We start from the raw sequence: 12,985 nt of genomic DNA, 5'->3' as shown, positions 1-12,985 counted from the left end.
TGGAAAATGGGGCAGGCTGAGGGATGACTCAGCCTCCTGGAGGGGGGTACTTTGGGAGGGGGGTTAGGGGTTAACTCTAACCCTCTATGGAGCCTCTGACATAGATGGATCTGACACACACTCACACGTGGACACAGAAGTGAACGTCTTGACTTTCACACACACACACACACACACACACACACACACACACACACACACACACACACACACACACACACACACACACACACACACACACACACACACACACACACACACACACACACACACACACAGGCTCAGAAACTTACATATGCCGGGCATACGCACATTCATTTGTAAGTTCTCAGTTATGACGACGCCCCTTATGTTCGCACACGATGACTCACTCTATCACTCACACACTTTCTCTCTCTTGGACACACACACACACACACACACACACACACACACACACACACACACACACACACACACACACACACACACACACACACACACACCATGAGGTTCAAAACAGAACGTATTTATCCATTCTGATTTGAGTATAGTTTAAGTATTCATTGCTGCAGAAATACATTTTTAGCAAAACAAATCAATAAATGATATCTAATCTATAGAGTAATATTTCTAAGACGACTGTATTGAAAATAACCATTTAAGAGAGTGCTTAATTGAAAGAACGACATTGTTCTGTCACCTTTTGGGGTGACAATGTTAGTTATGAATTTGACCAGTGCTACAGAAGATATTGCCCAAATACTCTGAAAGTATCTTGATTTATACTGTAGGTGTGTAATTCCTTTTCGAGTTTGCAGTGTTTTCATTTTCCAAAACAGAAAGAAAAATACTCATGCCAGTTGACTTACTTGTATTACGAAAGGGTTTTGTGGTATTAAAATACAGCTAGCCTCAGTTGAGGAGTACTATGTATCACATCACAGTAAATTGAGACGACAAACATGTGTGTGATATGGACTCGTTCAAATCACAAGAAAATGAGCAACCAGCTGTTTCTCATGCTCTTATAAGGAAATATGTCATAATAAAAAGCGACCTGAAAATGACCAATTATTTCTAAAAGGTTTGAGAGCTTTTATTTATGTATATAATTTCATTGGATACAATAAATGTACAATTGAATCACAGATTAAATCCTTTTTTTGTGTTTTCTTTATTTTTTTTTGGAAACAGGATCAAATTCAAGACTGACCATTGAAGCTGAAACTAGAAGTATATCTAATATATATCTAATATCTATCGAAGACAATTGTTCTGACAGAAAAGAATACGTTGTAGAAGTTTAGAAGGGTTTTTAACCATTGTAGTGGTTGTTGAAATTGGTTTCCTTTGTATCTTTGTGCTCAACCAATATCAAGAGTGTATTTCTCTATTGCTCGTCTGTATATACAGCATGATAACACAAAGAAATGTGGTCAACATTGTTGCAGTAATAGTCATGTGCAAAACACTGTAGATTACAGCATTATTCAACCTGCAATTAGTCCATAGCTGAAGCTAACAAAGCAAACAGTCCTTTTAAAAAAAAAAACGCATTTACCTTTTTCTCTCAACCACCAAAAAAAAACATGTTACCTTTTTCTCTCAACCACCAAAAAAACCATGTTACCTTTTTCTCTCAACCACCAAAAAAAACCATGTTACCTTTTTCTCTCAACCACCAAAAAAAACCATGTTACTTTTTTTCTCTTTCACTGAGCTTGACAAGTTCTGTTGCAGCCATAGGAAGAATTGTCATTACTGGGCAGGTTTGTACACTTGTCCAAACAAGTCGTCTTAGTTTCTCCTGGATCCTGTGTGTGTATTAGGCCTGTACAGAACGCATGACACCCCAACAGATGCATCCTTTAGAGTGAGCGTATGTGTCTGTCTGCGAAGGTGGTGTCAAAGCAGTATATCGATGCTCTTACCATTCCACGGCGAACGGATCAACGTAGTTGTGTTCAAACGTCAAGTAAGCGTCTGTTTCTACAAAACCAGCATGTACAGAGGTGCGACGAGATGCAAATAAACGAGATGAGAATAGAGGCAAATATAGAGAGGGCAAAACACAACGTAAAAGCAAGCGAAAGGAGAAACAAATGAGTTGGGGAAGATTTTAGATTCCGAGAGGCGAGGGAAGAAAAGGCAATTGGATGCGAAGGAAGGTTTGTAAAAATAAAAAAATAAAAAAACACAGTTCCTTGGGATCTATTTGAACAATTTGAACCATTTGAACCATTCCAAATCATGTATTTGTCTACACATTTTGAAAAGGGTTTCTATATTTGATCCATTGTTAGTAATTGCTGTGCCTGCTGGCTTTCTACTGGTTTTCAACTATTTGAACCACATTGTCCGTGCGGTGACATTTTGGTTGTGGCTCTGTGCATACACGAAAACACAGGATTGTCATTTTGAGTTTGCGTCCCTTTTAAAAAAAAAGTCCCTGTAAGTCGTTCAAGTGGAACCATTGACTGATATGATTCTGGTCGTACTGTAGATGTATACAGTTAGATGTTAGTTATTGTGGCCTTCTTACACAGAATCAAGCATAGACAAGGACATACACGCAGGGTAGCCTAGTGGTTAGAGCGTTGGACTAGTAACCGGAAGGTTGCAAGTTCAAACCCCTGAGCTGACACGGTACACATCTGTCATTCTACCCCTGAACAGGCAGTTAACCCACTGTTCCTAGGCCGTCATTGAAAATAAGAATTTGTTCTTAACTGACTTGCCTAGTTAAATAAAGATCAAATAAATATATACACTAAACACAACAGTGCACTCTCTTAATTACAATGTCGACTGTATATAACTTTCCCACAGATTTTCAGGTATTTGAACCTTTTCAAATAGTTACTCTGTAGGTCTGCACCAGATCGCTATACGGTTTTTAACTATTTTGTACTATTCTAATGATTGACAGTTCATGCTGGGTTGATGAAGGTTTTAAATGCGAACACGTTCTCCAGCAGCAACGACTTGGGGAAGAGTTATAGGGGGGGGGGTAGGGGTGGGGGAGGATAAATATTTGACTAAGGTAAACTACCAATGAAGCAAATGATCGCCGTTAGTTTTGTTTTCCCTTCTGTAAAAGATAACAGTATAGATGCAAACTCTTAGGGACGGTTTCCTGGACAGATTAAGCCAAGTCCTGGACTAAACGATATCAATGGAGATTCTTCAAAGAATATTTTTTGCTTTTAATTATCCAGGAATAGGCTTAATCTCAGTCTGGGAAATGGTACATTTGCCTTTTAGTCTCCAGAAACCGAGAAGGAAACGCTGAATGTCAAAGTCCTGTTTTTTTGTTGTTGTACTTTTAAAAAACAAAGACACAGACATGAGTGACAGGTATTCTGACTGGAAGCTGTTTCTGGAAAGTAGCTTGTAAACTAAAAACAAAAGGGGACATACATTTTTTAGGAGGCCAAAGGTAAATTGGAGCTGTAAACAATTCCAATGAACGGTGTGTGTGATGAGTGTGTGATGAGTGTGTGATGAGTGTGTGATGAGTGTGCGATGAGTGTGCGATGAGTGTGTGATGTGTGTGTGTGTGTGTGATGTGTGATGAGTGTGTGCGATGAGTGTGTGTGTGTGTTATGTGTGTGATGAGTGTGTGTGTTATGTGTGTGATGAGTGTGTGTGATGAGTGTGTGTGCGTGATGAGTGTGTGTGTGTGTGGGTGTGTGATGAGTGTGTGTGCGCGGACTGCCCCGAAGGTCTCTGTTCTCACCAGATGGATGTGGTCACCCGTAAACAATACCAGAGTGCGTCTGTGCAGTCACCGGGTTATTCTACACTTGTGAACTTGTTAGAGGAACTAATCACGGCCTCCTGGTCAGGTTAGCATAGGGCTAAATGTGCCAGGTTACCTAATAGGAATCGCTAACATGTCGCGTTTTATCATGTCCAAATATGTCAACAAACAATAATACTTTTAACAAACTTAAAGCCTTGTTACTTTGGTTTGAAGAATGACAAACTTGTTGGAACGTGGAAAGTACAGTTTGTTAAAAAGAGGGGCATTCCTTTTTAAAGCTGTTGGTATAGTGAAACAAATAGCAATAATTCCACTGACATAGAACGTTTTATCCAGTCTCACTGTACCTTATATTGTGGTATGGGGACTCCTTTCAACAGCACCCTTCTTGATGGAGCATGGCAGCCATTTTGTGTGTTTGTGTATGTGTATGCTTGTGTTTATGCATTTAAGTGTGTGTGTGTGTCCTCCCCACCGAAGTAACAAAGACGATCTTGCCAACACATTCAGGAACAGTAAACAGCCTGTCCAGAGATGTCTGGGGGCTGTTATGACTGTGCCACCCACAGTCAGAGTCCCGCCCCGAAGAGGAGCACCACTCCCCCTACCTGGACACGAACAGAATGGTGCTCCGTTAATTACTGTACCCCCATGTAACATGTGCTCCGCTCGGGCCAATGACACAGTTCCTTGTAAGTAATGTCAAACGGAGTGTGACACAGCACCACATGTGGGGCCTTTCTAGGTTTGCAAAACTCTGGCTAACTTTCCTGTTACTTTTCTGGTAACTTTCCTGTTACTTTTCTGGTAACTTTCCTGTTTTTCCCTTGAATTTGTATCTCCGTTTCACAGGGTATTTTGAATGAAAATGTAACGTCAAGGCACAGAAGAGTGCTTTAAGACAGCATGTCATGCCCAAATGGTTCAGGAGAAATAGTGTTCACCAATCTGGAACTTGTGTGTAGTATATCAGTTTCTTGAGATAGGAGACGTTAAAAAATGCTTGGAGGGCCGGACGGCACACGCTTGTGTCTGGATTGTTTTGACACGTGTGTGTGTGTGTGTGTGTGTCCTTTGCACTGTATTTGTCCACAAAAAAAAGGTGCATTACTCCCATTGTTATGAGCAGAGTCTTATGCTCTCTGTCTTTTCTCTTTCTCTTGTGTTTTCGTAGGAGATTTGTAAAAGACATGATTTCGTAAATGGGGGGAGGGGGGGAGTGGGGACACAGAGGGATGTGTCTGTCCTGAGAGAAGAAAGGAAGAAGAGAAGGACGAAAGCAGCCGGGGGATCGAATAGAAGGAGAAGAGTCCCGAAAGTTACAGAGAGGGGGTATAAGTAGGTAACGACCGCCACCCTCTCTCTCTCTCTCTCTCTCTCTCTCTCTCTGGGTGGTATGGTTGGTGACTGATTTGGGGTAGGGTTGGAGAGTGGGGTGACACAGTATGGTTTCGGTGTGTATGCTGAAGAGGACAGTTTGTACGGAGAGACGGGTAGAAGGGTGTTAGAATGAGGTTCACACACACACACACACACACACACACACACACACACACACACACACACACACACACACACACACACACACACACACACACACACACACACACACACACACACACACACACACACACACAGTGTGCACGGATCAGTGTGTTCATGATTGTGGAGTGTGTGAGTGTGTTTCCTAGTGCTGAAAGTGACGCACGCATACGCCTGAAAAACAGGGAAGGGATTCTTATGATATGTGAACTTTCATTATATATTTACATAAACAGTAAATGTTTCTTTTATCACCGAGTTGATGTGCTAAAATCTTCCCTTTTTTACCTTTCATATATGCTGGCTGTGTGTCGGTGTCAACCAGCGTGGTATAAAACATGGCAAAAAGGAGCGTCTTTCCCAACATGCATTGCGATGAAACGGACTAAAATGAACATGGTTAAAATAACGGTTCCAATGTGGTCCAGGCAGACAGGTGTATGTTCCACCTTTTGATTTGGACACAGCATCCCGTGACGGTACGACGCACATTTCTACCATTGTGCAGACATTTGGCCATCAGATTCCGTCATTTCCTGTTGCTCCAGTTCTCATAAAACGATGCTGTGTGTGAACAAGCAAATCACGCATGTATTGTGGTGGTCCTGACTTTACGTCGGGAAAAACAGTTTATATTTCAAATGCTTCGTTTGATAAGTTACTGTAAGTCCAGATATAAGTTACTATAAGTCCAGATATAAGTTACTGTAAGTCCAGATATAAGTTACTGTATGTACAGATATAAGTTACTATAAGTCCAGATATAAGTTACTGTATGTACAGATATAAGTTACTGTATGTACAAGATATAAGTTACTATAAGTCCAGATATAAGTTACTGTATGTCCAGATATAAGTTACAGTATGTACAGATATAAGTTACTATAAGTCCAGATATAAGTTACTGTAAGTCCAGATATAAGTTACTGTATGAACAGATATAAGTTACTATAAGTCCAGATATAAGTTACTGTATGAACAGATATAAGTTACTATAAGTCCAGATATAAGTTACTCTAAGTACAGATATAAGTTACTGTAAGTCCAGATATGAAGCCACACATGTACAACTATACATCATATATGTTCTTAACAGAAAATGCACAAATTCGTCCAAATACTGTATTGCAGTAGGTGACTATGGTGAATTGTTAATTGATTTAAAGCTCTTGTCCTCCTAGTCCCTCTAAAACATATCAAGTTTGGTAAAGAGGTTATAACAGAAAGCATTCTTAGAACAGGAAAAAAATAACGAAGAGTCGTCAAGCTTCCTGTCCCATTTGTGAAGTATCCCATTGTTCATTTGATGTGAGAGGGGAAAAAAGTTTGTTTTTTTAGCACACATGAAATATCTATTCGGACCAGCTATTGGATGCTTATATTGCTGTTGTTGAGGTGGACATTTTTTTTTTACTCCAACATTTAAAGACAATTGTGTGTGTGTGTGTGTGTGTAAGAGGAGTGTGTATACAAGGTTTATGAAGTGTGTGAAAGGGAGAGACGCCGTGAGTGTGCTGGAAAAGATGCATGGCTTTTACTGCGAGTAAATGGCTGTGGATTTGTTTTGTCTTCCGGTGAGAGGCGGAAAGAAACGGAGGACACAACACGTTATTCTAGCGACATCCATTTTGTCAGACAGCCTCGGTATCCTGGAGGGAAATACAAAATGTATGTTTGTTTGCGTTACAGGAGAAGTGTGTGCGTGTGTGTGTCCTTTTCAACTGGCCATTCCGATGAACCTGGACCAAATCAGAGACACACCTGTCACTCTCCCAACAGAGGAAAACACAGGTAATAAATTCCCGGTGTACATCCCGTGGGGCTCTGGTTAAAAGTCGTTCACAAATAAAGGGAATAGGGTGCTGTTTGGGACACGGCCCTTGTCTATGCTATAACCACGGGATGAAAGACAATTGTACAATTTGATTGTCCGTAAACGTACAGATAACATTCTGAATGTTAATACTGTAACTCCATATGTCCTTTGACATATGAGTATACTTAAAAAAAATATATACAGTACCAGTCAAACGTTTGGACACTGACTCATTCAAGGGTTTTTCTTTATTTTGACTATGTTATACATTGTAGAATAATAGTGAAGACATCAAAACTATGAAATAACACATATGGAATCATGTAGTAACCAAAAAAAGTGTTAAACGAATCACAATATATGTTATATTTGAGATTCTTCAAAGTACCCACCCTTGATGACAGCGTTGCACACTCCTTGCATTCTCTCAACCAGATTCATGAGGTAGTCACCTGGAATGCACTTCAATGAACAGGTGTGCCTTGTTAAAAGTGGAATTTCTTTCCTTCTTAATGTGTTTGAGACAATCAGTTGTGTTCTGACAGGGTATGGGTGGTAAACAGAAGATAGCCCTATTTGGTAAAAGACCAAGTCCATATTATGGCAAGAACAGCTCAAATAAGCGAAGAGAAACGACAGTCCATCACTACTTTAAGACATGAAGGTCAGTCAATGCGGAAAATTTCAAGAACTGTTGGAAAAACATTCCAGGTGAAGCTGGTTGAGAGAATGCCAAGAGTGTGCAAAGCTGTCATCAAGGCATATGGTGGCTTCTTTGAAGAATCTAAAATATTAAATATATTTAGATTTGTTTCACACTTTTTTGGTTATTGCATGATTCCATATGTGTTATTTCATAGTTTTCACATCTTCACTATTATTCTACAATGTGGAAAATAGTAAAAATAAAGAAAACCCTTCAATGAGTAGGTGTGTCCATACTTTTGACTGGTAGTGTATATTAGGCTATTAATATATAGGCTATGTCCAGCACATATTAGGAAGTCAATTTTGATGCAGATAATTTATGATTTGATGACTAGAATACACAAATGTCCTTTGAACTCTCAAATAATATTCCGTTTGAGAGAAAAGTGTGTGTGTGGGTGTGTTTGAATAGTGTGTGTGTGACAGTATACAGTGTGTAAGAGGAGTCTGTGAAAGGGAGTATGTGTGTTTGAAGAGTGTGTGTGTGTGAGAGTATACAGTGTGTAAGAGGAGTCTGAAAGGGAGTGTGTGTGTTTGAAGAGTGTGTGTGTGAGAGTATACAGTGTGTAAGAGGAGTCTGTGAAAAGGAGTGTGTGTGTTTGAAGAGTGTGTGTGTGTGAGAGTATACAGTGTGTAAGAGGAGTCTGTGAAAGGGAGAGTGTGTGTGTGTTTGAAGAGAGTGTGTGTGTGTTTGAAGAGTGTGTGTGTGACAGTATACTGTGTGTAAGAGGAGTCTGTGAAAGGGAGTGTGTGTGTTTGAAGACAGTGTGTGTGTGTTTGAAGAGTGTGTGTGACAGTATACAGTGTGTAAGAGGAGTCTGTGAAAGGGAGTGTGTGTGTTTGAAGAGTGTGTGTGTGTGTTTGAAGAGTGTGTGTGTGCGAGTATACAGTGTGTAAGAGGAGTCTGTGAAAGGGAGTGTGTGTGTTTGAAGAGAGTGTGTGTGTGCGAGTATACAGTGTAAGAGGAGTCTGTGAAAGGGAGTGTGTGTGTTTGAAGAGAGTGTGTGTGTGTGCGAGTATACAGTGTGTAAGAGGAGTCTGTGAAAGGGAGCGTGTGTGTTTGAAGAGAGCGTGTGTGTGACAGTATACAGTGTGTAAGAGGAGTCTGTGAAAGGGAGTGTGTGTGTTTGAAGAGTGTGTGTGTGCGAGTATACAGTGTGTAAGAGGAGTCTGTGAAAGGGGGTGTGTGTGTTTGAAGAGTGTGTGTGTGCGAGTATACAGTGTGTAAGAGGAGTCTGTGAAAAGGAGTGTGTGTGTTTTGAAGAGAGTGTGTGTGTGACAGTATACAGTGTGTAAGAGGAGTCTGAAAGGGAGCGTGTGTGTTTGAAGAGAGTGTGTGTGTGAGAGTATACAGTGTGTAAGAGGATTCTGTGAAAGGGTGCGTGTGTGTTTGAAGAGAGTGTGTGTGTGACAGTGTACAGTGTGTAAGAGGAGTCTATGAAAGGAAGTGTGTGTGTTTGAAGAGTGTGTGTGTGCGAGTATACAGTGTGTAAGAGGAGTCTGTGAAAGGGTGCGTGTGTGTTTGAAGAGAGTGTGTGTGTGTGACACTGTACAGTGTGTAAGAGGAGTCTGTGAAAGGGACTGTGCTTGTAAAAGGGTGTGCATGAATATCTTGCTAGAAAAATATTTGAAGAAATGGAATCGATTTTAGCAGTAGACAGTTAGACTTTTTTTTGCTAGCAAAATCATGTGGCCTTTATGTACGACCTTGTGTAGTGATTTGATTTGACCACACAAATATTATCATTGTACTGTCATTTTTCAGATTGACTTTAATTATGTAGTAAAACTAAAACAATAGAAAATGGTTAGTTTGTTTGGGATTGTTTAATAAAGTTAGAACTGAAATTATTGTGTGTGTGTGTGTGTGTGTGTGTGTGTGTGTGTGTGTGTGTGTGTGTGTGTGTGTGTGTGTGTGTGTGTGTGTGTGTGTGTGTGTGTGTGTGTGTGTGTGTGTGTGTGTGTGTGTGTGTGTGTGTGTGTGTGTGTGTATATATTATCGCCATACTGTAATTTTTAAGAGGATAAAAATACGTTAATTTCACATAAAATGCCATTTGTTCTGTGCAGTAATAGTATGACAATAGTAAATTGCTTCCCACTTGGCACAGACGTCTATTCCACTTCATTTAATTGAAATGACGTGAAAACGACGTTGATTCAACCAGTGTGTGCCCAGTAGATTGTTAGTTTCAGAAGTGTTTGATAAAGTTAGAACTGAAATGATTGATACACACAGCAACCTACATGGCAAGAAGACTATGCTTGGGATCTGTAGAGTATTGCTATTTTTCTCAGTTACAACGCGGTTTACTCGTTTGTGAAGGAGCAGGCGGTTTTGTGGGAGCCTATTTGAAAACCCTGCGTGTGTGGTACTGTGACAGATGTTGCAGACGTTTGTCAGGACACCAGTCTTTTGTTCATTACTCCTACACAAAGGATGGTGTACAACTACTACTTTAATATTTTGTAAGCCTGTTTCAAAAGTTGTGAAATATTAGAGCAATTCGGTAGCATGGCAGTTTCATTGTGTGACCAGGTTAGAATTGATTCGATACTTGAAGGGACCACCCATACGTAGAATGTATGCACACATGACTGTAAGTCGCTTTGGATAAAAGCGTCTGCTAAATGGCATATATTATTATTTATTATATTAAGTCCAGGTCTGTAAATTGAAATATAATTTTAAAGCACGTGCAGCGCGTGGTAGCAGTGAAGAACTCGAAAAAAATGCAGGCCCTGTGCATATTTTGTGCATACCGGTCTTTGGAACCCCAAAAAAGTTACAGAAAAAAAATATAAACAACTGCATTGATATCGAGGAAACGTTTCGAAGTCTGGGAACGTGAGTGGCCGAGGTGGAGACTGTTGACGAGTGTCGCTGTCCATTGAACGGTGGTGCTGAAATGTAGCGCTCTTCGTATGACTGTTGGAAGCTATTTTAAACACATACACATCAATTGATTGGCATATAACAAATGTCAAATGTGGACTTTTAGTGCAGAACAGAGATAAACATGCACATGTGATAAAAAAAAATGGGTGCAAAGTTATATGCACTGGACATAAATGAGGGAAAGTTGCAGTCTAGTTTTCATTGTCAGACACCTCGTCAGCAATTATGTGGATGGGCTATGGGCACACTTCAATGTATCGATACTAGGGCAGTGGCTGTGTGTTTCAGTGGAAATGTATGCAACACCCAGAAGTTTCAGAATATTGTCAAGATGAGAGTCCATATATTTTCTATAATTCTGAATGAGTTTGTCCCATTCCAACTGCACAAGACTCTTTTGTTTATATTTCCCCTCAAATGAGATATTTCAATTTCAGTAACTTCCATATTGTGTATGTGTTACTGGGAACACTTTCTGTTTATGTATAATCGATGTGTGTGTTTGCCTATAGGCATGTGTGAATACATGCTTGTCTCTAATTTCAGACGTGATGATCCATTGAAAAATGACATGTTGCCAACATGTTCTCCAAAAGAGAATATGTTTTTTTTTTGCAGGTCATGATAGTATAAAATTGTACCAAAAGAAGCTGTCGGTTGTTTAGAGAAGCTCCACAGTCGTGAAGAATCTGTACTACAATTTGCTGCTGTTTTTATTTGATTTACAAATTGTCATATTTGAAATCATGGCTGATAATGACAGCTGTGAGTTATGTTGTGTTATAGCTGGGTAAATATGTATACTTCTTTGCTGGAGATTGAGAAGCTGTCGCATATTTTCAGCATTGAGGTTGTTGCTGTTTGAAATCATTCAGAATATGAGTGTGTGAATGGGGTGATGAATTGTTGATTTCTCTTCTATTTTTTAATTTTATTTTTTAAATCCTCTATTTTTGGCTGCGGTGTCATTAAGTATTACTTTGAATAATAATAATAATAATAATAATAATATGCCATTTAGCAGACGCTTTTATCCAAAGCGACTTACAGTCATGTGTGCATACATTCTACGTATGGGTGGTCCCGGGAATCGAACCCACTACCCTGGCGTTACAAGCGCCATGCTCTACCAACTGAGCTACAGAAGGACCACATGACTGTTTTTCAGATGTTTGTGGTGGGATCTGAGAGCAATTTGAACAACTACAGGTGCAACTCGTACAGATGGACGTAAACGTATGAAATGTGCTGAATATATCCATGTATTTAGATCCTAATATGTACACATGGAATTGCTGTATTCATTTGATGCTTTTGGAACGTCTCTTCATAAAATCTCAAATGCTGAAATATCCTGTCAAAATACATGCTTGGTGTGTTTATTTGGCTCTTTGCTGTCTTTCATTTATAGATTAATTCTGAAGGACCTTTATAAGATAACACTGTAGTTGGCCACGTTAAATGACATCCTATTCATACGCCTGGTCATCTAAGCAGGATGAAAAGAATAGGCTCCGTTTTAATGAACTACCAATTTTGGAGGGGGTGTCTTGAAGACAAACGCAGCCGAGGCTAGACTGTTGTGAGACTTTCTGTCTGGATTACAAGCTAATGCATTTAACGTAAACAATGCCCAACTCTCGAGTCGTGTCATCCCGCCAAGGAGACGCATATTCTCTTAACAATCCTGTTCGAGTCGTGTGGTTCACAAATGTACAGTGCGATGGAATAAAGTGTTAAGAGATCCACTGACTGTCTCTGTGTTTATGTAAGGGGAAACACTTTTTCCCCCCGTTAATCACACATCCTCCCATCTCTTTCTTCCGTGTTTGGGAAATGTACCATGGCAAAGAATTTATATTATATTGACAAGATAATCGAGTGACCGCACTAACAATGGAGATATACATGTCCTGAAAGATGGAAGGCAAGCTGGAGGCGAGATCATGTAGAACCATTCTATCCATTGAGAGGGCAGATGTCGCTTGTGAACAACAGGTACTACTCCGATATAAAGGCTTTCAACCAAAGTCGCCGAAACATTCTCACTTATATCAGTGCATTCATAACAACCTGACAATTACAAAACATATATTCAATCAAATAAGCCTCATGCAGCAAATTAGCAGATATGTTGTTTGTTGACCAAATTCGGCACTCTCTCATTGACCTCCATACAAATGTTCCTCACTTCGTGGTCTTATTTTCGGATTTTTCAGATTTTGGATGGAGTAAACAATCTCGCTTCGTTTCGTCTTCTCTGACTAGGGTA

The sequence above is a fragment of the Oncorhynchus keta genome, chromosome 17 (assembly GCF_023373465.1).
Source record: "Oncorhynchus keta strain PuntledgeMale-10-30-2019 chromosome 17, Oket_V2, whole genome shotgun sequence".
NCBI classification, from domain to species: domain Eukaryota; kingdom Metazoa; phylum Chordata; class Actinopteri; order Salmoniformes; family Salmonidae; genus Oncorhynchus; species Oncorhynchus keta.
Note: the sequence above shows the minus strand (reverse complement) of the source record.